This window comes from Ambystoma mexicanum, chromosome 1p, assembly GCF_040938575.1.
Source record: "Ambystoma mexicanum isolate Mex_15411 chromosome 1p, UKY_AmexF1_1, whole genome shotgun sequence".
Lineage (NCBI taxonomy): Eukaryota > Metazoa > Chordata > Amphibia > Caudata > Ambystomatidae > Ambystoma > Ambystoma mexicanum.
Window position 1 is genome coordinate 1,001,949,683 of NC_090921.1, and position 25,062 is coordinate 1,001,974,744.

Here is a 25,062-nt window from a genome sequence, read left to right on the forward strand (position 1 = left end):
CAGATCTGGGATGGTGAGGGTCTTGTTACAGTTCTTGTTTGTTCCCATGGAGGTCTTCCCCTCTCCTTTAAAACATAGTTCATAGTCTATTTCGCTCTGTAGTTTGAAAGTTTTTCAATGGCGGTTACCCAAGTTAGTTTTGAAATGTGTTCTTTCCATACTGGTGTGCATGTTTCTTCTATCCACTGCAATTTCTCTGGTGCCACACCTCTCAGTGCTTCCGCCTTGCACATTACTTCTTCATCCTTCCACTTGTTATCCGAAAAAAGTGTCCCTTGTATTACAAAAAACGGTTCTTTCAAACATATCACCCCTGCCGTCTTTGGATAGCACGTTTTCTCGTTCTGCAGCATTTGAAAAGTAACTTCGTGTGCCTGGAAGGTGTTCTTAATCCTGCATAACGTGAGATGAAGGAGACATTGGGCATCTATAATTGGCAACTCTTTGGGTAGCAATACTTTGGGTGTACCTGAAGCGTGAGGAATGAGGGAGCAGACATAGCAGCTCTCATTTGTTGTTTGTTTAGCTGTGGCACTCATATCCGCATACCATTTATTTGTTTGGTGGGGGTGTCGTGGGTCTTCCATCTTATCTAGACCTAGCCCATAGTACTCATCATACTTTCTCCTCCCTGCTTCCCTCTTCCGTCTGTTGTTCTTGTTCCTCATGTACTTCCCAACTCCCTGGGCGAGGGATAGAATAGACCCCCCTTTCCCATTCCCGCCCCCCGTGGCCCATGCATCATATAATATTTCGTGTATTGCTAGCAGCTTTTCTTTTTCGCCCCTGACGTTATCTTGCAGGTCATTTTTTGGGGTGGGGGCAGGTTGGCTGGTGGGGGTGTTATACAACCATGATATGGCAGACGGGCTTCGGTCATTTAAACTGCGAGCATTATACCTATACATCACTGGTGGAGATACTGTGTTGTTTTGCGTTCCACCCTGTGGCTCTTTCTTTTCTGATATGACAACATTGGATGGTGTGGTGCGATATCCCCATACAAGTTTAGCTCCGTCCCATACCAGAAAATCACCTTCCCTTACAGTGACACTTGCAGTTACATTGGTCCTAGTGGTGCTGTTAATCCCAGTGCTGTTAATCCCTCCCCCCTCGTTCATCTCGATAGAGATGAACGCTATAAACCAATATGTAACCAGACCAAACATTAGCATAAAAAACATCGTAATGCATACAGATAATCCGCACTCATACGAATATCTACATCTCTCATTTAATAATTCTCTCATTCTACTAATTCTATCCGTTGCAGGCTGCCTGTTAGATGCCATGGTAGTTCCTGTTTGAGATATAAAAGTGCATTAAGTGCATGCATGTAAACGTTTTGTTGGCACCATTAGTACCAATATATATATTGACGGGTAATGGGAGCGGGTAGGGTTGCGGGGAAGGGTATTCACAGACAAGGGTGTAAACATGTCATAATTCGATCACTTCATTAATTACATATAAGTCCCAAAAAAAAAAACATTTTTTTTTTTTTCTTTTTTTCCCAGTGGTATATAAGAAGAGAATGCAGCAATACTTCATCAGTCACTTTCCCATTCACGTGCATTGCTGACGCACAAACACAAGTTAACATTCAGACATTCTGTTCAGTTCAATCGGTTGCTGTTGTCTGTGCCTCCTCATCTGCCTCCTCTTGCACATTATTATAAGTTCTTCGCACGTCTGTCAAGTGTATCCAGTACCTCAAGCCCTTCACTTTTACAGCTGTGGGCGTGCAGAACACTACCTCGTATGGGCCGTGGAACCGTGGTGCATTCCATCGACGCACAAAACTCCTGACATAAATTAGTTCACCCGGCATTAGCTCTAGCTGTTGCTCAGGCTCTGTGACAGACCCTGTTATGTTCCCCTCCTCTCTAGTGAAGGGTGGGGAGAGCTGCTTTGATATTGCGCGCGCTGCCCTTGTTAATTTTTTCAAATAGTCTGTGAATTCTTCTCCCAATATCGCGGCGCTCCTGTGTGCATCTGAGTGTTCGCGCAGTGGGGAGTGTGTTGCGTGCATTCGTCTCCCAGTCACGATTTCGTGCGGGGACAAATGGTGATCTTTACTTGGCTGATTTCTCGGTTCAAATAGCGCAAGGGGCAGACAGTATATCCAATTTTTCTTCAATGAAAAGCATAGTTTTGATAACCTGCCCTTTAACAGTCCGTTCATCTTTTCCACTACGCCATTGCTTTGAGGGTGATAAATCGAACACAATTTATGTTTTATTCCCAATAATGTAGTGACTTCCTCTAAAAGTTCATTCACAAAATGAGTGCCGTTGTCTGAGCGAATCACGTCACAAATTCCCCAGCGCGGGAACACTTCCCTCACTAGGAACTTGGCGGCGCTTTTAGCATCAGGTCGCGCACATGGTCCAGCTTCCACCCACCTTGAGAATGGGCACACAACCACGATCATGTACCGTGCGCCATTACACCTTTCCCCCATGTCTGCGTAATCAATATGCAGTTCTCTGAATGGGCCAGTGGGTTTAGGAATTGTTCCCCGGAGTGTGCGTAGTGTCATTCCTGAATTGTAGATCTGACATGTTGTGCATTCCATTGCTAATCGAGATACGTGCTCCTGGAGACAGGGCACGAACCATTCTTCCTGTATTTCTGCTGCAATGTGCCGTTTGGTATTATGTGCGGGGAAGTGTAGTTGTTGAAACGCAATTTCTAGTAACTGGATGGGCATCACCACTTTCCCTGAGTTATTTTGCCGCCACAGCAAGTCTGTTCCCGACCTGCTGCACCCTCGTTTAGTCCACATCAATTTTTCGTCTGCGCTAGCTCCTTCCTGCAATTCTAGTATTTGTGATATGGGCATCATGTTGTACCCTTCTGGGGGCTCTTCGGTTGTCTTATGCCACAGCATGTATTCACCTGCGTCATATTTCTGAAAATAGGAAGCCTCCTTGGCGGCAGCGTCCGCTGCCGCGTTCCCCAAAGACACAACGTCTGTGTTGGATGTATGTGCTTGGCACTTTACTATTGCTACTGCAGTAGGGTTTTGTAGGGCCTCAATTAACTCTTTCAACAACTCTGCATGCTGTACTGGTGTTCCGTCTGCCCGTCGAAACCCCCTACGCCCCCATCTTGCTAGTCCTCCATGTACTGTTGTTGTCATGTAAGCTGAGTCTGTGTATATTGTCACTGCGCAACCTTTTACTGCATGTAGTGCTTCTAAGAGCGCAATCAGTTCTGCTGCTTGTGTGGAGTAGTGTGATGGGAGGCGGTACTGCACTAGTGTTTCATACTCACCATCTTCTAGCCTCACTACTGCCATGCCGACATGTTTTTCTCCCGTGTCCACATCAATAGATGCAGACCCATCCACGAAGTACACTTCCCCCTCGCTCAGAGCATTCTCACACACCACTGTGTCCTCCCCTCCTTCTCCTGTGTAGGTCGCGCAATCGTGGTCCTGCATGTCCTCTAGTGTGCATGCTTCTGTAATGAATGTGACGGGGTTCACTGTCTTGCATCTCACCACATGGATGTTGGCGCTAGACAATATAATCTCGTAGGCTGTCGCCCGCTGTGTTGTCAGTGTGCTTTTTGACCTCTCAAGTATTGCAAATAATGAATGTTCCACAAACAATGTCACAGGGCAACCCATTACTATTGTGGCACTTTTCTCAATCGCGAACGCGGCTGCAGCGAGTGATTGCTCGCACGCGAAATGACCTTGCATCACGGCATCCAAAGTACCACTATAGTAAGCCAATGGCTTGTGTCCTAGGGACGTCTTTTGTGTCAGTACTGCTGTCATGAGTGTTCCCTTGCAGTGTGAGAATAGGTAAAATTCGCGTCCATAATCAGGGTTTGCTAGCACTGGAGCGCTTGAAATTAGCTCTTTTAATGATTGAAATGATGTGCTCATTTCTTCTGACCATTCTATTTTTTTTTTTCTCCTGTTGTGCTTCCTTGAGTGCTTGTAGGAGGGGTCTCGTGTATGCTGCATAGTCTAATATCCATGCGCGGCAATAATTGCACATCCCCAAGAATTTCTGCATGTCTTTCACTGTTGCGGGTTCTCCTACTGATCTTATTGCTTCTACCCTGTCGGGAATTATTCTTTTTCCATCTTTTGATATGAGCTGTCCCAGGTATAAGACCTCAGTCAGGCAGTACTGTAGCTTCTCCTTGTCTACCTTGTACCCCTTACTGGCCAGTAGAGTCAGGAGCGTTGTTGAATCCTTTCTACATGTCGCTTCGTCTTGTGCACACACTAATAAATACTCTACATACTGAATAATCGTACTCTCAACTGATAGGTTTCCCAAGTCTTCATGCAATATGCGGTTGAATATGCTCGGGCTCTCACAGTATCCCTGTGGTAGTCTGCAGTGTTCATATCTTTTACCCCCCAGTGTGAATGCTGTAAGGTATCTACTCTCTTCAGCCAGGGGTATTGAGAAAAATGCGTTTTTCAAGTCTACTACTGTGAAATGTGATGCCACTTTCGGGATGCTGCATAGTATTGATGCAGGGTTCGGGACTAGAGGGAACTCCTTCTGAATTACATCATTTAGGGGGCGTAAGTCCTGTATCATCCTCCAAGACCCTCCTTTCGCTTTTTTGATTGGATAGATACATGTGTTACATGGGGAGTTTGAAGGCACTATTATCCCTTGTGCTAGTAGTGCATTTATTGTCTCTTTTATCCCTTCTTCAGCTTTACGGGACAATGGATACTGTTTAACTCGGGGTAAAATTGCTCCTTGCTTTAGTTTTATTACCACAGGTTGTACTCCGTGCAACAGCCCGACATCATGGGGGCCTGTTGTCCACAAATTATTTGGTACGAGCCTCATGTCGTCATCAAAAAACGACAGTGGTGCTCCCACCACTGCCATCAATTGGACGGGTGTTTCCCTGGCTTGAATCAAAATGTCACAGGGCATCGCTATTTCCATTACTATCTCACCATCCCCTTCTGTGTCTGAAAATAGATCCTCATCTGTTATCTCTCGTAGGGCGATGTTGGCATTTGTACACAGCACTGTACGCCACTCGCATCCCTCCCTATGCATTCCAATTGCAGCGATCCTTTTCGCTGACACCTGTACAGCATGCAAGTCTAATGATACCACTGATCCTGGTGCTGTGTCGGGACACACTATGGGGCGGAAGAGGAACTCCGCTGGGATCCTCCAGTCCATTCTTCTTAGTTCTGGAATTATGTGGGCCAAAGTCTTTAGCCCTTCAATAAACATTTCCTCATTTTCCGGCAGCCCTCGTACCTCCTGTGTGGTTGTGTAAGCTTGCACTACCAACATTGCACGCAAGGGGCATATCCCGGGTGTAGAACACACTATTCCTCTCTCGGTAAATGATATGGTCATGTTAAGTTTACTCAGGAGATCCCTCCCTAATAAATTTATTGGTGAGTGTTCATAATACAGTAAGGGTGTCTTTACAGTTTTACCCCCCACTGTTACATCCAATGCTTCTGTGTAAGGAACTTCAATTACAGCCCCAGAGAACCCCTGCGTCTCTAACTTCCGGTTAGATAACGGGAACCGGCCCTCTCTGATACATGATTTTTCCGCTCCCGAATCAACCATGAATATGAACTGCTTGTCTCCTATCTGCGCCCCTACCAATGGTTCCTCTGCTGCATTGTAGGTTGTAGACAGAACTGGACACGCAAGTGTTCTCTGTGGGCTGTCCTATGCGGGGTGTCTCATTGCTCCCCCCTGATTAAAGACACTTCCTGAAACCACTGACATGCCGTTGTAAGGTGCTGGTACGGGGGCCCCGTTTGCTGTTGTCGCGAAGGGGTTGCCTGGCGTATACTGCATATTGTCATTGTTTTGGGGGTGGTTCTGTGTTCTATACTGGTGCCCCTGTTGCTGCTCGGCATCACCTCGGCCTGGGTTTCTCAGCTGTTGTTGTCCCATTGGAAGACCATATGGGCTCCCCGGGTGGGGGTGGCCATACTGTTCTACCTCTTGGAACCCATTGTTGGGTCTAGCTCTGCACTCCCTAGAGTAATGCCCCCACCGTCCGCAGTTCCAGCAACTCCATTGTGCGCCTCTAGGGCCCTGCCATCCATTTCCTCCCATTCCCCCATACCCCTGTCCACCTCCTCTTCGGGCCCTGTACCCACCTCGTCCCCCTCGAGGGGTCCACTCTTGCCACTGCGGACCTCCGCCTTGCTCCTGTTCATTCCACTGCCGCTGTCCTGCTCCAACCCAATTAGTTGCCACCCTTCCTTGTATTGCTATCAGCCCCTCCTCCTCGTCATCTCCCTCCCTGCTGTGTGGGAGCGCGGCTACTGCTGCTGCAACCTTCACCAACTTTGTCTGTACTAACTTTGCCTCGTCTGCCAATCTTTTCTGCGCCACCTCCTTCTCCCTCTCCTTTATTCGCTTACAATGGTGTACTATTATGCTCTGAATCTCAGGCCATCCCTTTGCTTCAATGCCTGCTATTTTGTCGAGCGCCTTTTGCACTTCTTTGGGGAGCCCTCTTTTTATAATACAGTAAAATAAAGATGTCGATTGATACCAGGGCGTGCCCGTTTCTGCTCTCCACATCTCTTGGACCCGAAAAATGTAATCCATAGCCTCCTCCCCGTCATTCATTGTACACTGCATCACTGACTGTAAGTCTGGCGTATCTGGGAATGTTTCACGTAAGGCATCCCACACCCTGGCATGCACTGTGTTAAAGGAGGCTCCATCATGGCGGTCGCAGTCTAATGTTACTCCCGGGAAACCGGCCTTGACCCATACTCTCTCAGCCTGATCCCCCACTGCTGATACAAGCAAGCTCTTCACATCTCCTATTGCTAGGGGTACCCCAGCAGTGTGTTTCTCAAAGGCGTATATCCACTTACTTGCCCCTCCTGATAACGGGGGCAATAGCTTTAATAAATTGGCTTTATCCATCTGAGCCCATGGGATATAGTTAGGCCTCCCTCCTCCCCTGTGTATCAACGGGAGCTGTAGTCTTCCTTTTGTCGTTGCATCCGGACCCGTTTTGGCTGCTGAGGTCCCCAGTGATGCCATTTTCCCCACTCTGTTCCTTAATCGCCCCGTCCACTCATCATCCAGGGTTCTCATTGAACATGTACCATCCCCCCCTTCGCTTCCCCCTCCCATTGCCATGCTCAACCTGTCGCTTTCTTCTAACTCGTCCCTTATATCACATAGTAATTCCTCTCTGTCCCCCATAGGCCTTTCTTCATTGTCAATATCTCCCTCTCGTGTCCCTATTTCGATTATTCGTGTCGGTTCTTCTTCAATTCTGAACAGTATCTCACCTTTTTTCCACCCCTCTTCAGGTTTTCTATTCTCACCTGGCGCTCTAGACGTGTGCCCTGATCTAGCCGCATTAAGTGCTGTTTGTCCACACATGTCTTTTATCCTCGAGAGCTCATCTTTTGCTATTGAGTCTTGACTGTAAATCATCTGTGAGTTTCTCTATGTCCACCCTTTGTGTACTTGCCTGGCCTCGCTCTCTTGTACTTTCATATGGTGGGGGTGCCGTGGGCCGGCGGGGTGTAGCAGTTGTCGGGGGAGGCACATATGTGGGGTCACTGTATCCTTCTGCGGGCACAGGCTTGTTTAATATCGGGTACAAACTTATTACCTCTACTGGTGGTGCTACACTTGACAATTCTTTAACATCTTTCTGTATCATTAGTGGATTGTCTGTGGTGGACGGGAGATCAGGATTTAATGCTGGTGTTTTAGGCGGTGGTATAACTTCAAATAACCTCCAGAGATCTAATACTTCTCTCCTATTTTGCAACTGCTTCCCCTTGTACTTCAAACAAATGCATGTGGCCACCATATCCAGAACACTTTTATCAAATGACCCTCCCTCGGGCCATATCTGGGGTAACCCTTCTCCCTTCAACTCGGTTATCCATTGGTCGTGATATTTCTTAATCCGCTCCGCGTACCCTGGTAGATTCTTACAAATATGTGATAAGGGTGTTTCGGCCCCCATCCCTGTGCCCTCCTAGTACTTGTGTGTTTCTGTGTGTCTGCAACTACAATGTAGGTGTATTATCAATATTATTTTTCGTTTTCTACTTCACAATCAATAACGAGCTCCTTTGTGCTCTTCCCCTTGTCTGCGCAATACAAAACTGGCTGTACACAGTTTCTATTCTATTCTCTTTGGGGGGCACATACAAGAGCAAACCATCATTTATTTTGACAATATCAACCCGGAAATCAAAAAGGTACCCACTCACTTCACCGTGTCATTTTTGTCTTCAAAAGTTCTATCCGGTCACACTTACCATGACCATTTAACTACTATACATTCATAGCCGTTTTACACAATCACAACATCAACTTGTCGTCTGACACATACGAGGTGCACACACCTCTTGGTAACACTCTATTCACAATTCACGCCGTCCTCCCTTTTCTCCCTAGCCGGCTGTCCCTGTCCGTCTTACTTGGATATATGGATGCGCATATATATATATATAGGTCTGCTCTTCCCTCTTCTAGTAGGACTCGTACTTTCTCCTTAAGTTTGTGTTAATCTCACTTTTTATTTTCCCCCTAACCCTAAAGAAAAGAAAAGAAAGAAGTAATAGCGGTCACTAATATATTCTCAGTGCCCCCTTTTGCTGAACACTTTTATCTTATAATCCACTTCTTCATATATTCCCAGTACTAGTCAAGATAGCACTATGCGGCGCCGCCTTCCACCCCCTTTCGGAGCTAGGTTCCCGTCACTTTTATCTCTTATTCACCTCTTAATCCTAATGGCCATATGCAAAGAAAAAGCAAGGAAAATTTTAGGATGATCCTTAGTAGATCTGCGTACCCCCTCTTCGTTCCCTGTCCTACACTTCTTCCCCCACTCCCTTTACAATCGCTCGCACTCAGTACTCACGTGCCCGTCTTGAACCGATAGTCTCCGAAACTGGGTCCGTCCAGGCAGTGTCGCCGTCAGCTCAACAGTCAGCCCCGGCTCCGGCGAGCGGTACTCAAAGGGAATTTTTCAACCTGGATCCCGTACCCTCTCTCTTTTGAGTGCGCACTTCTTAGTGTACCGGTTGCCGTTGGCGGGCAGCCTCCCGGAGCCGGCTCACCGTGCGTATCCCTTTTCGACCGGAGATTCTCGTGCCAAAAGGGGACGGTAATGTTAGGTCGGGAAAGAATAAATAATAATAATAATAATAATAATCACGCTTTCGGGGTCACCACTGAAGGCAAGCGTCCCCAGCCAGCACGATCCTCCCCACAATGAGAGACAATGAAGGTCTCTCCCAAATCGGGAATAAGGCCAAGACAGAGTGCGGGTGAGCTTAAATGGGAGTTTATCAATGAGAATATGGCATGCAAAGAACTCTGCAAACTCCGAGAGCGCTCTGTCTGACAATAGCAAAGACAGGCGTATATATTTACAAAAAAAACGTCAAAAGAACCTACACACTATAGGGGGCACAAGTTCGATGGGATTGGGTGGCGATGACTAACTATAGGTGCTGCTGTGATGCGGTTGGCTTTGGCTGGAAGACGTCACTGGTCATCCTCGTGGGTTGGGCTGGGCCTGGCAGGTTGGCTGAGTTCATCCGGGCGGTGTTGTTGTGCCATCGCGGCCAGTGTCAGAGATGAATGTCTTTTCCTGACTTATTTGCCCTAGGCCATGCACACCGCAGTCATTCAGTCATTTCAATATTATCTTCTTTAGTAAATCTTCCAATAGGTTATTCTACAGGTTAATGCAACACAGGAGGAATGTACCTTGTGAGGGGTCTGGCGGTAATACGTCAGGACATGGTTACCAATGTCCTGTTGACCGGGGCCATTGGTCGAGGTGCTAAGCTTCAGGGCCTGGGACAGGCGGTACAGGTCTTTCTGTCTTGTTAGAAGTTGTTATAGATGTGCCGCTGTGTGTTGTCAAAGTGTTGGGTGTCCTGATTGCACAGGGCCATAGGTCTAAGATGAACCGGTGGGTTATGGGGTTTACGAGGGGGCGCCTTTGGAAGTGTGTGTTCAGGCAGAGGTTTACTGCTGTGCTGTAAATAATGCAGGTGGCGGGCCGTGGCCTTGGGTGCTGCAGAGGGGGCTAAAAATCTTTGAAGCGGCTCCAGTCTGGTTGGGGGAGGCGGAGTAGCGCAGCGCGGGCCTCTGCTCTCATGCCTTGGCAGCCTTCGCAGGGTGGGAGGGGGAATGGCCTTGCACGTATTTCACAAAGGTATCTCCCTCGTGTGTTGCCGATTTTAGGTAAAAACATCACAAACATTTGAACACTCTATAATACTTATTCAAATCATTTTGAAACATGCATTTAAACTTTGCTGGATGTGTCTCGATTATACCCAGTCTGAGCACCTTATTCATACACTATGTTTTAACAACTACAGTATTTAGTTATATGCATATACATTTGCAGTAAGTGAGGTAGTATTAGGGTTGGTGGAGTACATAGAAGGTAACCCGCCACTGTACGTGGCGGAGGTGGCACATGAGGGGCTTAGACATACACGTGTGACGAGTGCATTCTCGCACACTCTTCACATGTGCCCTTGGTATGGTTACATTCGTTTTCTTGTGTACCCTAGCAGCATCAGTTCAGTTGTGGCGCGGGACGTGGGGCTTTCAATGATACTTATGAAGAATACTCCCCCGGAAATGCTTTTATCATTTGCACACCCCTGCAGGGGTGTGGGTCCTTCACGGCTGGTGTCATGTACGATAATTACACAATTTCACAGGTTTCATGTGTTAAAAGTGGTTTCTTACATTTATATTTGGGTACCTGTCTGCTTTCAGCAGATGACCATTCTACAGATCTTCCCATCGCCCAGGCCTTGCTGACCGGGTCATTGTGGGAGCAGTGATACACTGCGGAAGGTGAACTGTTACAATGTTAATGTATTACGCTAGATCATGCCCGTCTTGTTTGTGGGAACGGGCTTGCAGCGGATCTACCATGGTGCTGCGGAGACAGGGAGGACTGAAACTTTCCGAAGGTGGGGGCCGCGCTACAGCGCGCTGAGCTCACACCATCTTTAGCAGACAAAAAATGGTTTCTGAGGCCTAGCTAAATTTAATACGTGCGGGCAATGTCTTCAGCAGGTGAGCCATCCACCACCTGGGCCCTGGTGGTAAGGAGGGGACGCCCGATGAGCCATGGTCCTCACCTGGGGTGGAGATGCAGGCCAGGGGGGGGGTCCCTTGGACCACCCCTCCCCTACACTAGGAATAAGGTACCGTGGAGCAAAGCACAGTATCTCCCTTGTTCATATGACAATCAGTTTAACCCTCTCCTGACCTTTTTAGGTCACTATAAGGTAGTTCCCTCTTGGGGTATCTAATAGTACTGAGATGAAGAAGAACCAAGTGAGAGTTATGGATAATACACACTTTGCCCACCATGGTACTGAGAGGAGGAAGAATCAACTGAGAGTGAAAACCATTTCCTCTCACCACTTTGGGACTCTGACGAAGACGATGTATGAAGATCAGGCATGTCCATGTAATCAGGGCCAGGCATTAATGGTTAATGGTATACACCTGCAGCCCATTAATGGACCACAGGTGTATAAAAGGTGGAAGGCTGAACCACAATGGAGGAGCAGAGAAAGAGCAAGAAACAACAAGGAGCTGTGCAGAAGCAGAAGAACCCGAGATGCTGAGAAGCCAAACAAAACCCTCACAATCCTCCTGAAGTGATCGTACAGAAGAGAGATCCCACCAAAGGGGAGGATGGCAGCAGGCGCTGCCGAGAGACGAAGGGGAAGCTTTACACAGGAGCCAGATAGTGCAGAGCAAAGCGCCCGGCGAGCGGGCTTCCCCGCTCAGGGAGAAGCCGGTGACAAAGGTGGAGCTGCTAAATCCAGGTAAGTGTCTGGGACACTGGAACAACAGGTGCACTCCATAGGACCGTGAAAGTAGTAGCGGTTTGTGGCAACAGGCAAAGTCGCCTTCTTTTGACTACCGAACTGAATGAAAAACGTAACGTTACCTTAATTAAAAGTTGAACTGAATGGCACGCTTAACGTTACCTTTATTAAATACTGAACCGAAAGAATCAGACAAATGTGCTTTTCTTGAACAACATAAATGAATGAAGACAACCAAGCAGCAATTTGGGAATACCAAATTGAATGAAGAAAACAGAATTACATTTATTGAAAACTGAATTGAATGAAACATACGAGGCTGCACTTTTTGAGTATTGAAATGAATGAAATAAACAAAACCGGCATTTTGTAAAACACTGAATAAAAAGGAGAACAAACTTGTAGAATAATGAACATAGAACTGAAAATAATTATGCAAACCAAGATGAATGAAAGACTTTGAGAGCAAAGTGGGTGCCAAGTTTGAGAAACCACTCGTATGTTAGTTGTGGAGCTATATGGTAGAAACAACTTATTTGGCTCAGTATTGAACTGCTCAAGGAGACCTGTAAGTTCCTTGTTGTGTGACCTGTAATGGGTGTACTGTGTGGTCTGAAACTGCGCCAAGACCAGAGAATTACTATTTGTGGAATAACAAACTGTTGAAGTGTGAATCCAAAATTCCTGGTTGCGTGGCCTGTAATGGGTGGACCGTGTGCTAAAACTGTGCCAAGACCGGAGAACCCCTAGATGATTACAATGAAGTTTAATGTGGCAGATGAAAGAACCCAGCCATTGATGTGTATCAGACTTGGTGAAGGGGACCCTAAGTTGTAAATAATTGTTGAAATACGAAACCAAAGATCCAAGAGACTTCTCTTGTGTCACTTTTAATATTGAACTTGGGGAAGGGGCATTCTAACCTTTACAAAAGCGTGGAACATAATCGCCTTTTGAGCATTGGGGAAGATCTTCCTGGCCTTTACCAAAGTGTGGAACTTTACTGCTTTAAGTCGGAAAGAAGGTAAACTGAACATTATAATAAATGTATTAATATTTGGGGAAATGAAGCTGAAGAATAAGTTTGAGCTGGAAATAGCTCTGAACTTTATTTTCGGAACACTGTTTAGTTTATGGTCGACATCCCAACACATTGTTTTGTATTATTTGTGAGGGCAAGTATAGGTTTTGGACACAGATTTTTCAGTTAAACATAGTGACACAGACTTTCCTTAGTTTCTTTAGGTGGGGAAATCCCACCTTAGCATAGGCCTTACTCCATCCTGACATTTTCATTAATAAAAGCTTTTGTTATACTTTGAATCTGTTGTCTGTGTCTCCTTCCATGATGCCAATCTCTCGGTGTCAACATATAATGTCATCATAAACAACATTGAGATAAATCTGTGTCCCTGCTCAGATCATAAACTAATCCAATTTCAGCTCCCCTTGTTATCATTGCCAACAAGAACAAAAGGGAAATCACTAAAAGTGAAATGTAGGAATATATGTAAACCTTCTCCAACATCTATGATGCCGTACTTTGCCTCCACCTTGGCCGACTTTGACAAATGTAATTCTGCCTCCGAGTTGGCTGAGGTGTACCAAAGTATGATGACTAACACAGTGAATAGCCTGGCCCCAGAGAAAACCAGGCTGGTAAGGAGTCAAGTCTCCAAAATCTGGTACTCCGCTGAAATCCGAATGTTTTAAGTTAACAAAAACAGACGCTTCAGTGGAAAAAACATGAATCAGTAGAGGACAAAATCAAATACGCCAGCGCTGTGAAAGCCCATAAAATTGCAATTTGCAAAGCCAAAAAATCCTCATATGAAATGAGAATCAAAGAGGCAGCTTCCAACTCCAAAGAACTTTAAAAAAATTAGAGAGTTGGAAGATCCCTGTCCCATTACATCCTCTGTCATTAAAGACAGAAAATGGTGCACCTCCATTCACAATGCCATGTTATGAAAAGTTGAAAAAATAAAGGGAGAAATTGCATCCAAACTTAGCCTACTGGATAAAACAAACACAAATTCGAAAACCCTTAGACCTCGCATTATGCGACCCTTGTTCAAATTCAGGGATGTCTCAGGGTGCAAAATGTTATCAGTACTGGAGAAAATCAAGCCCACAAACTGCAAAAGAAACATCTGCCCCGCATCCATTGCCAAGACTTGTGCCCCTCAGCTTGCACCTCTTATCACAACATTTGTGAACACCTTCCTCCATCAAGAGGGACTGGATTTCTCCCCTTCTTAAGAAGCCATCTCTTGATCCTAACCACATGGGTAACTATCGCCCTATCACCAATACACCCTTTCTACTGAAGATCCTAGATAGGGTGGCCCACCTTCAGATTCAAGACTTTCTAGGTATTCATGACATATTAGGTCAGAAACAGTCAAGCTTCAGAAGTGCCCACAGCACTGAATCCACATTATTGCACCTTAAGGCAACCCTCCTGCACTACCGTGTTAAGGGGAAAACTGCACTCCTGATGGTTTTAGACTTGACATCTGCTGTTGACTTAGTGGACCACTCAACACTCCTATCCAGACTGCAAGACTTTGCCTCCTTCTCCACTGATGCATCTAACTGAATTAAATCCTTTTTGCCGGACCGCAAAGACAAAGTCGATCAAATCGATGCCATGGCTGATGATCGCTTGGTAACTTGTGGAGTCCCTCGAGGGTCTTGCATGTCTCCAACACTATTCAACATCTTTACTTTACCTCTTTTTGAAATGTTGGACGCAGAAGGCATAGTGTACGCAAACTACGCTGATGAGACATAGTGTCTCATTCCACTTTCAAGCAACCACAGCACCAACACTATCACCATTGTTACCATCTATAACCTCATTCACTGAACAATGCCTAGACCGAGCTCATGACCACTGGCACTGCACCCCACCTGCATAAGCTTGATGTCACCTACCAGTTCTTTCAAATTGCAGAGGGCACTCTACCTACCTTGTTAAAGGTCAAGACACTGGGAGTAATTCTAGACCAATATGAAGGCTCAATTCAACAGTCTAGTATCGGGCACTTCATATTACATGAAATGACTTGCACAACTAAGACTATTTCTTGATTCTACCAACTGTGCCACTTCTGCATGCATGATCATTGGAGCGTGTCTTGATTACTGTGTCAGCCTTCTGCAGGGCATTGGTAGGGGTGAAATCTATTATTTACAGGTTATTCAAAACAACGCAGTATGCGTTGTCATGGGTCTGCGCAGATCTGACCATGTAACTGCTGCTAGGAGGGCTTTACACTGGTTGCCCATCGACAGACGTATTACTTTTCGGAACTTGTGTATCACACACAATCGTCTTTATGGAAAATCTATCAAACAGACGCTCATGGCTTCCAAATTGGAGAACGCTCAGATCGAACGACTCCTGCCTTTTGCAAATCCTAAAGTCCAAACTATCACTCGAGACTGATGGCTCCTTTCCTTACGCTGCCCCAAGATGCAGGAACGCCCTACCACCTGACCTAAGAGCATGCTAGTCTCTGGCCGGATTCAAGCGTGGTTTGAAAACGGTCATTTTTGGTTTATACTCCCGCCTCCTCTGCTACTGACTGCCGTTCTCTGTGACCTTGAGCCTGTGTTTATCTTTGTATGTCCATATCTAGCACTAATATGCCTACAGGCTTCTTGTCTTTAAAGCTCTGGATGTAAAATAAATAAATATAAGCAGGCCGACCTTAGGATGACCTTTATGGGCTTTAATAGCAGGGACGTAAATTGTAAGATACCCAATTTTGTAGGATGGCAAGCTTAACCAGGTTTCTTGGAAGCAAATAAATTCATGTCACGCCTCAAAAGCTAACTTAAAATTTAGGCCACAGTTATTCCAGGATAGAATTGCAAATGAAAAGTTCTGACTAGGTCCCGCCAGGTCTCCAATTCAGGCGTTTGTTTTCTAAAGGGGGATTGTTGTCTCCATAAAAATGTCACTGTGACAGAGCAACTGTTTGATTTGAACGGGTTAAAAAACAAGTTTGGAATTAACCTCTTTTGTGAGATCAATTAAATCAGTGCGTTGGCTACAGGATCTTGGAGGCCATTTTCTAGGGGAGGGCTACTGGCAGTAATTGTCGTGTTTGGTTAGACAACCCTCAGTGGGGTGTTACCTAAATTCAATGGAGAGTAAACCATCAACAATAGAATCATGAATGAGGATCAACTTGATAAAGTAGGAGTGGCTATTAGAAGGATCAGGTTACTGAATAGCTCTAGCTGTATCCAATTGTATAATAGCAAGACTTCCCCTCCTATGGCGCAGCCAACGTGTTCACTTATTAATCAGTGAGTCAGTGTTTTCAACCTCGCCTGTGAGGGTGTATTATGGTCCCTCGTGCAATATTTTACTTCAGGCTCATTAGTCTGCAGTGTTTGGGCAAGGTTCATCTGCACGTTCCAAGGAGGCTTCCTCTGAGATATACTGGGTTAGGCTTTGGATTGGTTGTTATAACGAGCTTGTCTGGGTCCATCTTTGCCAGTTGTTCAAGAACCTTACTAAGCCGAGTTTAAAAAATGTCAACATCCCCTTTGAGATTATGCATTGCGTAGCTCCTGGTGCTACAAGTGTTAAAGTTGTTTAACGCTGCATGGTGGATCATCAGGTTCCATGGGTATGTCCTTAATAACCTTGCTGAAGGCGATTGAAAAAGTGGATTTGGGGAGACAATTGCTCGCTCTCTGTCCATCTATCCTTTTTTCATTAAGCATGCTCGGACGCCACCTTTGGAGCTCCGAGATTCTCTCTGCAGTGGCCCCCGTCTGAAATAGCAGTCGCCCACCCCATCAGGTATTAAAATATGCTTTGGAATAATGAACTCATATTTATGTCCCACCTGCTGGTCTAGCCCATGGTGGGTCCCCTTCATGACAGCAGACAGTTTTGCTTTAGTCCTATGCTTAGGTGCAGGAAAAAGCAGCTGGAGAGGAGATGGGATCAGTGGCTTCATCTGAAGGTTGTTCCCCCAACTCCATGTATAAGGCCATCCTTGGCTATATCGAGGCATGCTGCAGGATTCTTACTCTGTGTGCCTTCTTTTGGTGCTTTGATTGTTGAAATGTCTTTCAATAATGATTCCATTTCCACTATTAGGGCATTGGCTTTTGTAACTGGCTGCAATTGAAATAGTGAACACAGATCCGAGTTATGTGCTCCCTCTCCCGGGGCAAAGTGCTAATAACTCATTCAATGCCCTTAGATGGAAATTAAAATAAAATGCCAAATCGCTGAATTCCAAGAGAGAATATATCAAAGACTTGGTGGGGACCACCCCCTCAACTCGCTTACTAGAACTGCGGCCTTACTTCAGCCGATCAGCAGCACCTCCGTCCAGTTCGATTTACCCAAACAAACAATGCTACTCTCGCAATAACATATGTTCCATATGTGGATGGATTATTTCCTTGGAGGATCCCAAGAGTTGATCAAAACACACGCCTTGCGTCAGAGAAAACCGCATGGCCCGTCAGCAGTGGCGACGACCAATGCACCATGTTGCGCTAAAGCTCCCCAATGTTCAAAATCTTTGCGTACCCTTTGCTGCAAGGGGAGTGCGGCATAGCATTTCTGGCGTGGTCCCAAATGCCCCCTCAAATCTCTGAGCTGTGAGCACCCTTTGCCGTGCAGGCTTTGCTGCAAGGCGCATGGTATAGCGTTTCTGGAGTTCTCAATAATGTGCATGTGCAGGAAGCGCACCATCGTCCTGCCCCTTTTTTCAGACCTACTTGATTGCATGTGCTCAGAACTAGCATATGCAAATGATTTCCATCTAAAATCTGTTTAAATTGGTAGTACCTGTCAACACTCTGCTTGTGCTGCAGTCTCTGGCCGCGCCGGCTCAAGGTGCACTCGGGGTGCGGCCGACATGGACGCCCCTCGGGCGTAGCAAATAAAGAACGCATTGGCTCTGGCTCAGTGTCAGTATCGGTCTGGCCCAGCACCTATTAAAGAACCACACTGTGCCCAGTGCAGCCCCTAAACACACTTTACAAGAACAGCAGGGAGCTTGGTTCTGTTGTTCGGCTGAAACCTGTTCTTGATGGGTATTTGTGAGGGGTTGACTCGATTAGTGACGGATCAAGGACTCCTCGCGGAGGGGTTCCTGATGCGTCACTAATCGTGCCAAAAAAAGCCTTACATTTTTCAGAAGTGAAGTTTACCAAATGAAAATATACGTCTAGGATTGACACTGCATTTCAGTCTAAGCTCCTGAAAGATTGGGGACAAGGCACCACTTTAGAGGTGAAATTAAACCAGCGTGCACCACCCCACCCTTCACAGCTGCTAGGCTGAGTAGTGTGGGCTCCCCTTTGCTCTTGCTCCTTCTACCCTGGCTATGGAAATACCATGACAGACAGTTTTGTTTGTGGAAAAATTATGGCCGTAGGCTTGTTTATTTTCTACAGAAAATAACACCACACAATATCACAACGGAAAATAACACTAACTTGCTTTTGGGCACTTCGTGTCCAGGGATTGGAGATGCCCAGCCTTCTCCTCGGCTAGTCTTCGTTACCCTGGGGCATCTGTTCCCGGACACGTGCCGCCACACCTGAGTGGGTGTTGCCTCGGCCGCTCAGGTCCCCCCAAAAGCGCCCCATCTGCATCCCCGCTCTGCCAGGGCCCTAAAAATGTTATCTGAAAACACACCCATCCCTTTGCTGGATAGGTGTATGCCATCTTGGTGAAACATCTCTGGGTTGTTTTATAAACTGGAGCCCCGTGCTCCTACAGTATCTTTCCACCGCTTTGTTTAGCTTTTTCCTTGCTGTTTCAATAGCCTGCCTCCTGTGCGCCCCATACCAGACTCTGCGCGTTATTATCTCAGACATGAACATTTCGGTTTTCCACCAGCAGTGTGATATGGCCCTCAGGGATTCACAGATGTTGCGCATCAATTCCCCCCTATTTGTGCTGACCAGGTCATTGCCCCTCAGATGTATTACTAGGTACTCGGGTGGATCCCTGAACCCGATCAGGTCTGACAACCTGTCGTGAATGTCCTCCCAGTGCATTCCTGGGAGGCCTCACCAGGACGTTATTGTCTTCTCAAAATGCAGTCCCTCTTTGACCTCGATCCACCTGCCTGCTCGGGTCACGAAGGAATGCCCAACTATCCACGGCGACTTGTGGGGGCTCGTATCTGCGTGGGTGAACGGGAGAGAAGGTCATATCAATTCTTCCCTTACGTATTTTTTGAAGCATTGTGACTTCCACCCCCCAATCATCTTTACCCCTTTTGCTCCCAGGCCTCCGGCCCATGCCAACGTAGCTGCCCCTATTCTGAAAGAGTGGGTCCCAAACTCTGCTGCATCCCACCCTGCTTTTGCTATTGTTTTCTTTAGCACTGCTTGCAACTGATACCTGCTGAGTGCCCTGCCGTCCCTGTGTATCAGTAACTGTCCCCCGACTTCCGGACGTATCTCTAGGAATTCCTGGGTGATGCATCTGGGACAATGGTCCTTCTCTTTGATGCAGTTAAGCTCTATTGTTCTCCCCTTCCCCGCTTGGTCTGTTTTTGATTTCCTCAGTGGTATTGACATACCTTTGGACCCTATGCTGACGTCGCTTCTAGCCAGTCCGTCCCCTGCTACCGTGTTGCGAGCTACTAGCTCCCCAATCCTAAATGCCCCATAGTAAGCTAGCGAAAAAGCTGCCCTGAACAACATTGTTTCATAACTGCTGCTACATGTACTATGCAATAACTGTAAAAGTATTACCATCTTCCCAAAGTTCAAGGGTCTTCTGCTGTCTGGTTTCTTTTCTTCCAATTTCCCCCAGCCCTTCATTGCATATTTTATCTGTGGGCTATTCGTTGGGTCCGATACCCCGGCCACCTTTGCTGTATATGCGACCGCAGCCAAATGTGCTGCTGCCCAGCTTTTCCTTTTACCCTGGGCAAATGCTTTTTCCAAGAAATCACACATTTTGGTAATTGTAATTTCCCCCACATCTTGTACTCCTGATTCTGCTAACAAATTATTCACATACTGCTTACCCGTCTTGTACGTCAGGGCATTCCTGGCCAATTTCTCTATCACTCGTCCTTGTTCCTGTGGCCTTTCCTCCTTTTCTGAGTTAACCTTGTAGTTAACTGTTTTTCCTCCAGCGCTTTCATTGGAACCCATGCCTTTTTGGTGTGGGCGTTTTTATCCTTTTTGCATCCGGCCTCAGCTCTCTGAACCTGTCGCACTGAAAACGAGACAATGCGTCAGCGACCACATTTGATTCTCAGGCGATATGCCTTGCCCTTATGCACACATTGTTTTTTAGACATTCCAGTGTAATTGCCCTCATTAATTCTAATACCAGCGGGCATGATGCGCTTCCTTTGTTTAACACGTGTACCACTGCCATGTTGTCTGACCAAACCTTTGACTCTTTGTTATTTAGCTCTGTCTCCCATGCGCACAGTGCTACCCAGATTGGAAACGGCTCCAGCAGTGTGATGTTACTAGTCCATGCTGCCTCCTGCCATGCTACCGGCCACCTTTCTGCGCACCACTCTCTATCCAAAATTGCACCAAAACCCCCGGCTGCATCCGTAAACAACACCCTCTTATCCTCCTCGTTTATGGGTGAGTGCCAGATCACTGACCCATTGAATTATTTAAGGAATTCGCCCCACACCTCCATATCTTTCTTGATCCCACCACCTATCCTGACTATGTGGTGGCCCTCTTTGGCCCCTCTTGTTCTCAGCTCAATATTCCTTTGGAATATTTTACCTTGTGGTATGACCCTACCAGCAAAGTTTAGTTTACCCGCTAATGCCTGTAATTCTTTAACGGTCGCTTTGTTTCTCCCTTTCAAGCTCTTGATTGTTTCCAGTAGGTCCGCCACCTTCTCCTCCGGGATCCTGCACACCCCTTCCCTTGAGTCAATTTCTATTCCTAAAAACTGGATTGTTTGTGTTGGGCCCATAGTTTTTTCTTCTGCCAGCGGGAAACCACAGTCCTCTGTTAATGCCATGAATTTGCTCAATGTGGCCCTGTACAGTTCTGACCCCAGTGGCCCTACAAATAAGAAATCGTCCAGGTAGTGGACCACCTTGGCTTCCTCCATCTCATTTGTGAGAGCCCATTGAAGGAATGAGCTTACTTTTTTAAAATAGGCTCATGAGATGGCGCATCCCATGGGGAGGCATCTGTCCACGAAATACTCACCCTCCCAATGCATATATAGCCATTTCTGTGATTCTTTGTTAACAGGTAGTAGACGAAAGGCAAACTTTATATCGCCTTTGCCATCCATGCCCCCTTTCCTGCTTTCCTGACTACCTCTATTGCATCCTGGAAATCCGAGTAAGTCACTGACACTGCATCCTGTGGTATGCCATCATTCACTGATGCCCCTGGGGTGTATGATAAGTGGTGAATCAATCTGAATTCGCCTATCTCCTTCTTTGGAACCAGACCCAATGGTGAACATATGTATTCACTAAATGGCGGGGCTTTGTAGGGGCCCCCTATCCTCCCCAGTTCCACCTCTTTCCTGATTTTTCTTGCCCACCAGCTCCTTGTTCTCTAAAGCAGATTTTAGATTTTTTGGGATGTTCTGAGACCCCCGCCCTTTGAATGGAATCTTGAAACCCTCCTGAAAACCTCTCCTGATCTCCTTTGCAGCTTCCTGGTCTGCAAAAACCTGCAGCCACTTCTCCATGTTTTCAATCCTAACTGGCGTGGCCCCCTTCTCATCTCCTCTCTTAGTTCCGTTTTTCATTCCCCCTGAGAGTGTTTGTCGTTGCCCTGGTGCACTTTGCGGTACTATGGTCTCCCTTACAATTCCCGCACCTGTGGCTGAATTTGCACTTCTTCCCCCAGCCGCATGGCATCCCATTCTCGAAATTTCAACACTGTGCTGCCCCTGTCCTTGTTGCCCCCACATATCCCCTACCATCCCCTTGTGCTGTTGGTGGTATGCTGTTCTGCCAAATCCTCTGTGCACTCTACTGCCTGCTCCGAAAACTCTGATCCCCTACTCTGTCATACCTGTTTTCGTATCTTCGGTTACTATACTTGTAATCACTTCTATAATCGTTTTGCCAGTATTGCCTTCTCTGTTGTCCTCCCGAACTCTGCTCCCTGGTGTCCCATTTTTCTTTTAATACATTGAATATGTACAGGTTAAAGTTTTCCTCGTCCCACCCTATATCTGGGAAGCAGTCCATTTCTTTTCTAAATTCGTGGTCTTACTCTTTCCATGCTTCCCCACCAAATGCTTTGTATACCTTCAATACTCTCTGCTGGTATGTAACCAAAGACACCCCATCCTCTGGGTATTTTTGCAGTTTAATAGTGGAAATTATTTGAAAAGCCGCCATCCAGTTATCAAAATTCTTTGCTACTGTTACTCTCCTTAATAAGCCTTTCATCTTCTTTCATGTCCTCTATTGATACATTCATACCTCTCTTTTGGCATTCTGGAAGTGGAAAAATGTCTATAAACTCCTTTCTCCATATTTTTTCCTTCACTTTGTCGTTAATGTACCATGCCTGTGCCTTCATTGATCGGCCTTGTGCGTCTTTACCAATCGTGGGCCTGCCATATATTGTCATAGCCGGCTCACCCTCCTTTCCTCCTGTGCCTGTGGGCGGTCCTACTGGGACTGCCCCTTGTGGGATTGCCCCTGGCATTGGTATAGGAGTAGGCCCTGCGGGCGTTACGGGTGGGCTGGGAATAATCCCCTGGGGGCTGGACCCCGGCGGGACGCCTTGTGGACCAGGAGCGGCTGGTATCCCCTGTGGCGTGGGGATCCCATTGTCTATTGGCCCTGGCCCCCCTGCCCCTTGACCGTCACCTGCACCATCTACCCCTGCGCCCTTCCGCTTATCCTTGCTCACTACTCCCTTCCATTTCACCCATGCCTGCAAGTGGTCCCTCTCCTCGTCCTCGCAGCTTACCCGAATGAGATGAGCTCCTTACCTGGTTTGTGCTTCTCTTGCTTTCTGTGGGGGTACTTATACTCCCCTGCTCCTTTGTTGTACCTTTGGGGGGCCAGACTTCCTCCTGCCCCCCTGTTGCTTTCCTCTCACACCTTTCCCTGTTTGTGTTGTGGTTCCCTGGCAACGCTGGGGATGGGGGCACCACCTGGCTGCCCCTCCCCTTGCTTTTCGCGCCATCTGTTTCCCCCACCCTGCGCCTAACCCCCCAGGCCCTCCATCGTGCCGTCCTTTGTACAGGACGGGGCCTGGGGCACAGTCCTCAATGCGCATCTAATTTCTCAAGGAGCAGTGAAGCAGCGGGAGCGCGGGCTCTGCCACGTGTGGAGCGAGGCAGCTTTCCACCCACGTTTGGTGCGGTGTGGTAGCACAGAGGCACTGTCATTTTTAAATAAGTTTTTAAAAAAAACACTTTTGAACTGTTGACATGGGACATGGCTGCCAAAGCATATGACGAGCCGTACGACACCGATGAGGACTGCTCAAGAATGCGATAATGCACTGCAGCGTGCGGTTGGGCAAACGTGCCCAAAGTAAGTATTTCTAACGCAACCCCTTGACTCAGGCCTCTCCTGGCCAGTGCTGTCAGAATGTTGTGGAGGGTGGGGCGGGAGAGAGAGCTTCGGTAGATATGTCCCCGCTTGTTCCCCAAAGCGTCTCTGATGCAAGCTCTCTTCGCTGCTAGTGTGCCCCTTATCCTGCACTCACCAGGGGCGCAGCTCCACCAGCATATCATCCCCTCTTGACTCACCCCATGATGTTCTTCGTTCCTTTAGGAGGTCTTCCTTGTATCTGCGTGACTGTGTTTCCGGGCACAAGAGCTCTTTTAGAGAGTTTGTTGAATGTTCATGTCTCGTTGCTCTCTGCCGTGACTTTGTTTCTCAGAGCTTGGTCTCCGTCATTGCTTGTTACTTGTGTTTCTTCTGCGGCATCTTCTTGCCTCGATTCCATCTGAAGTGTAATCCCGTTCTGTGTGTTGATTGGTTGCATCGCTGTGTCACTGGAAATTGAACATTTTCTTACTGTGAGATCCCTCCAGCCACTTGCAGGTGGAGGAAGGGCGATCACAAGGGGGGTGTGGGTGCTATAAACATGTGCCCCTCAGAAGATTAATCATGACCACCTGGAAAATACCCAGTTTCATATAATGCGGAAAGCAAAGTATAAAAGCTGCACATCTTTTCAACCTAAAGAGCTGTACTTAAATAAGTGTCTTGCCCCTGATGCTGACGAGCATGGCTAAAATAAATGTGAAGTGTGTATGAATTTTCCTGGTACAGAGAGAGAGCCGGATCTCTGGGGAGGCCTTTTCTGTCCGATTGGGTTAAGATACGGCCCAGAGCCAGCACTGGGAACAACGCCACTGTTTCTGTGTCCCTCTGCCCGTTGTTTGGGGATAGCCCCCCTCACACTGGGTGTACTTGCTGAGATGTGTGCCATACTGTGACACAGTGCACCTGTTCTGCTGTGGTAGTCTTGCTTTTACCCAGCTTCCCACTCAGTTCGTACATCGCTCTGGCCTTGCGGGTGTCATGGACTTCTGCTTTTTGTACTTTGCATTGTTCTCCTCCAATGTTTAATTCTGGGTGAGCGTTCTTCCCTGTGATGCTTGGCGGTGATAACCGGGTATTAATGCCTCACTTTCTCATCACGTAAAAAGGTGTGATTCGTATTACTCTGTTGGGAGTAACTGTGAACTGATACTACTTTCTCACAGTCTAGTTTAATGATCAGTCCTGCTTGTGTTATTCCTTGTATATAGCTGATCATGCTTTCCGCTGGTTTCCCCTGGTGGGGGGCCTGCACGGGTGGTAAATAGCTGCTCTCTTGTGGGTGATACCATTTCCTGTTAGAAACGTTCTCGTTTCTTAGGATGTAAATTGTACTTGCAGTTCTAGTTGTAGATCGTCGACTTCAAAAATACCCAGATGAGAGACAGCGCCAAAAATATTATTTTTGGAAAAGTAGTATTTATTGTATGTAGCCCTATGTATGACACGTGTTTCGGCTAATCTCTTAGCCTTTCTCATTCAGAATGTAGCTGAGCGCAAAGGCGCTGCAAGATATTTGGCCAGGGATTGAACCCAGTTAATTACGACCGCAACAATTACTATGCTTTGAAAATATACAGCCACACAGCCCGTATTTGAGAAAGGCTAAGAGATTAGCCGAAACACGTGTCATACATAGGGCTACATGCAATAAATACTACTTTTCCAAAAAGTATATTTGGCGCT

The 25,062-nt window shown here is 46.9% G+C and overlaps 1 protein-coding gene across 4 annotated transcripts in view; it reads left to right on the forward strand.

The window, feature by feature from the left end:
* VAC14 (VAC14 component of PIKFYVE complex) overlaps positions 1-25,062 on the forward strand; it is a 1,997,670-nt gene that overhangs the window by 1,832,322 nt on the left and 140,286 nt on the right. The window lies entirely within an intron of this gene.